This window comes from Aplysia californica, unplaced genomic scaffold (assembly GCF_000002075.1).
Source record: "Aplysia californica isolate F4 #8 unplaced genomic scaffold, AplCal3.0 scaffold00053, whole genome shotgun sequence".
In the NCBI taxonomy this organism is placed as follows: Eukaryota; Metazoa; Mollusca; class Gastropoda; order Aplysiida; family Aplysiidae; genus Aplysia; species Aplysia californica.
The window spans coordinates 1,887,225-1,891,779 of record NW_004797323.1 but is presented as its reverse complement, the minus strand read 5'-3'; the positions used below and the strand labels follow the sequence as shown (position 1 = coordinate 1,891,779).

Below are 4,555 nucleotides of genomic sequence, written 5' to 3'. Positions count from 1 at the left end.
TCTCTCTCTCTCTCTCTCTCTCTCTCTCTCTCTCTCTCTCTCTCTCTCCCTCTCACTTGCTCGCTAGCTCATTCACTCACCCCAGCTCTCATTCATATACTAACTCCCTCTCTCCCTCATTCACTATTCCACATCTCACTCATTCATACACTCCGTCTCTCGCTCATTCACTCATTCCCTAACTCACTCATTTGCTTACTCCCCCTCTCACCTCTAAAACAAACCATGTTAACTCTAAGGACAAACACAGGACCTGTAAATGTAATGATGTATGTGAGTAAAAGACGTCTTCGCCCCAAACTTATATTGTTTGTGTTAATGAAGGTAAAAACGAACCGACTATTATAATGGCCGTTAACATAGTCCGAAAGAAAACGTTTATTACAACACAATCACAAAATCACACATTTAAGATAACAATGCAACTTAACATAACAACAACCATGCGAAGAGCTATATATAGTGCTATCAAAAATTTGTGACGCAATTTATCCTCAAATATTTCTTGAACGGGAGAATCAATGCCATTGATACTATTTTTACATAAAAGTTTGAATCAGTTTGTCTTATCTTAATCATGTTTTTCCACAACAATTGAGGCTATATTAGAAGTTTTCTTCATAACTTTATATATTATTCTAAAAATCTCCCTCTCGCGGAAAATGTACTTGTTCACAGCACTTCCCGCATACGTTTTGCGTTGCATATTATGGCCTTAGTCACAGCTCACCGATGACACTTTTTAGTGGCAAAGCTTGTTACAATAAATTTTTGTTTATAGTGAACACATGTTTTGCAAGAAGGTTCTCAAAACATGTTTTCAATAAAGATAGTGTCACGACTGGAAAAAAAATGACAGATTTACTTTTAAACCTTTTAAAATCTGCTGAAACCACCACTAGGAATTTTTATTAGTATTCATTAAAAGGAACTTTCTAGAATACAACTAACAGATGTTTACAAAATTATTGATCTGTTAAGACAAACTGATACAAGTCAGTGTACAAAAGCTGGAGAGTCTATTTACGATAGGTTAGGAAATATTTGACAAAAAGTTGGGACACGAATTTATGACCAACTTATAGTAAAAGCATGTCACTATCGAACAGCACCAACAAAAGAAAGTGGGAGGGGGGGGGGGTTGCACAACACATTATTATTCAATGACAATGTAAGAGGATGGGATTTCCATAGCTGAATTCTGGCATAATGGCACTAATTAGAGAGCGTATGACATAATACCATAGGGGATGGGGAGGGGAGGGGAAGGAGGATGGCAGAAAATACCACGGTTCGGAGATATGCATCTAATTGGGTTGGGGAGGGGGGGAGACAGTGTATGGTTTATTTATGTAGATGTATATTGTGTCAGGTTGAGCCTGTTTTTACGGGGGGGGGGGTGTATTGTTTTTGTTTTGTTTTCTGTTGTCTTTTTAGAGGGGGGGGGGTAAAGATAGTGTAAGGCACCAGAGGTGAGGGGAGGAAGTAAGTGTAAGGCAGTATGACCAAGTTCAGGCAATGAAATGTTTGCATATAACGCAAAGAGGTAGTATTTAGTACCTAGAGTTTGTAACAGTGATCCCCCACGAAGACGAAAAAGGGAAAAAGGGGGCGGGGGCTGCGTGTGCCCACTCAAGTGCAAGACATGCACGTTCAACATACTGGTGGGTACATTGTACTTTTCGAGATTCACGTGGAAGCGTCTCGGCGGTCTTAGGAAGAAATCTACAAGCCTGCAGATATGGGAGCAGGGCGTGTTTAATAGGCTAGAGCTCGTGGGGAGCAGGGTGGGGGCTCAGATTATTCATGTAAATGGGAGCTCGCCGGCCGTGCCTATGAGGGTGGAAGGCCTCCATGTCTGACACGTGTGATGTCACTGCTGCGAGCTCTAGTATTATATACAACCTTTTTGGTATAACGTAAACCTTAACAGAGGAAATAAACTGTTAAACTAAGGCTTACATTAAGTTAACAGTGGTTGGGGGTTTTTGTGTTTTTTTGTTGTTTTTTTTTGGGGGGGTAAGTGTTTTACGTCGCTCGCAACTGCATAAGGTCATATGAGAGCGCGGGACACACCTAATACTTTTATTTGGTAGGAAATTTTGAATTTTGCCCGGGTGGCGGCCGAAGTCTACTCTTATCGATTTTATACCACCAAGGGATCTTTAACGTGCGTAACTTGCACACGGGCCCTCTGAGATTTTTCGCCCTTGTCCGAGAAGGCTAGGTGTAGATCTTTCCTACCAGAAGATCAGGGGTGTGGCAGAAAGACAGCTGTAAGAAGGAGTAAAGGAGTAGCAGTAGAAAGGCTGCAGAAAGAGTCAGTGGAGGGGGCAAAGGAGGTGAGGGGGTGGGGACAGAAAGAGGAGACGAAAGCAGACGACAGAATATTGCTAGAGAGCAGGAAAGGAGGTGAAAGGAGACAATTTTAGAGAAGAACATTTTCGGTCGCTACCCGGATTCGAACCTGGGACCTTTGAATGAGAGGCCAACACCTTAACCTTTAGGCCACGCGAGCCCCGTTAAAAGTGTACGCCGTTATTTGTATCATGAGTCAGGAGAACAAGAGTTATTTTATTTTTTAAAGTTCTGTTTGCATATCTAACTGTAAAAAAAAAACACCCATTAAAAAGTGAGCTAAAGCTCGGTATGGTTCCGTAGCAGTAACTGTTTCATCTGAAGCCACGGTAGGACATGTTTCCTCTTGTTATCTGGATGGCTTTCATACCCAACTTTGAATGGGGCCCTTACATAATGGATGTGGTAATCGATGACGATAATCAATACATATTCATATTTGAAATCTCCAGCATGGCAATGCCGCTATGCTGGAAGGAAACCTGTTTATGCTCTTCTCATATTTCCCCCAGGCAACGGGTACAAATTTGTGTACTATTTAAGTTAACATACAGATGTTTTAGACTGGAATTCAATTGGTGTCAGAATTTTCTTCTATTTTTCCCTCGTCTTCTTCTCTGACGGTCGTTTTTCTCCACGTATAATTTTCTTCTCAGACGCTCGTTTTTCCTCGCATACTTTTTTTATCAGACACTCGGGGTTTTTTTTTTTTGCCTCGTTTCGTTTTGTTTTCTCTGACTGGACCAAACGCTCTGTCTTCAGCGCGATACGCTGTGTGTCTAGAAGGTAAAAAAAACTATAGCAACAAAAAAATCAATACTGATCACATTTCTCCCAAGGGTAAACGAATAGCATTCAAATGGCAGCGAAGATAGGCGTAACAACGGCCAAGGATTCATGGATGCTTAACGGAAAGACACATTCAGTGAGTGCTTTAACATGTAGGCGCACGGGTCACGTTACGATTGAATGAGAAACGAAAATAACTTCCACGGAAGCGGTTGATTGAACGGCAAATAACAAAATTCTCTCTGGTTTAAGTAGCGTTATGAAAGTTTGAGCATCTCCAATGTCTTGGACGCTGCAGTGTCTTATTACATAAGTTTTGTTTGCTCTGACAACGTCTGTATTGACATGGTTGATGATATTGGAAAATTAGAGAACTGGGGCAAGAAGACAGTAATGAATTTAATATTTCGGGTGACGTCGTTACGTCACAAATGTCATCTAGACCAGACTCAACCAAAGACTTTTTTTTTTCAAAATCATTCTTCTTTTTAAAGTATGATGGATTAAGGTGTGTTTCTACAGTTGCCAGGACATTCGCGTCAACAGAAAAACAGACGTTGACTGTCCTGGCAACAATAGACCTGCGCAGAGCATGACGATGACGCGATGTCTTTGATGGTGAGTTAAACATACTGTCTCTCTTGGGTGAGTGTCAATAATCAAATGTTATTGCGGGTTCTGATAAACGCAGACATAAATTTAAAAAACAACAACAAATAATAGAATAATTCTGTCACGCAGGGGAAAAAAACCCAGGTTTTTTTAAATTTAACATTGTCCTGTGAACAATAATTAAAGCTTCATTCTGCTATTTTCATAACACGACCTACTTTTTAGAGTACTCAGTGTTACTTGTGTGAAAGAAAAACGATAATGCCCCCCCCCCCAAGGCATCATCAAAAAGTGGTGCCTTTTTATCATCAGTAATATTATACAGAGAGTAGTGAGAGAAGGAGACAGAAACATAGAGATTTTTGTTTGTTTTTGCAAAGTGTTTTACGGCGCTCGCAACTGCATAAGGTCATATGAGCACGCGGGACACACCTTATATTTTCAGTTGGTAGGAAATTTTGAATTTTGCTCGGGTGGCGGTCGAAGCCTACTCTTATCGATATTAGACCACCAAGGGATCTTTAACGTGCGCAACTTGCACACGGGCCCTCCAAGATTTTTTGCCCTTGTCCGAGAAGGCTAGGTGTAGATCTTTCCTACCAGAAGATCAGGGGAGTGGCAGAAAGACAGCAGTAAGGAGGAGCCAAGGAATAGCAGTAGAAAGGCTTCAGAAAGAGTCAGAAGCCCCGAGGAGGGGGCAAAGGAGTTGAGGAAACATAGAGAACAAGAGACAGACGAACCGATAGATAGATAGATAGATAGATAGATAGATAGATAGATAGATAGATAGATAGAT

The 4,555-nt window shown here is 41.1% G+C and overlaps 1 protein-coding gene across 1 annotated transcript in view; it reads right to left on the bottom strand.

Moving 5' to 3' along the window:
* Positions 1 to 4,555, bottom strand: part of LOC101862856 (sodium/calcium exchanger 2) — a 40,937-nt gene that overhangs the window by 1,582 nt on the left and 34,800 nt on the right. The window lies entirely within an intron of this gene.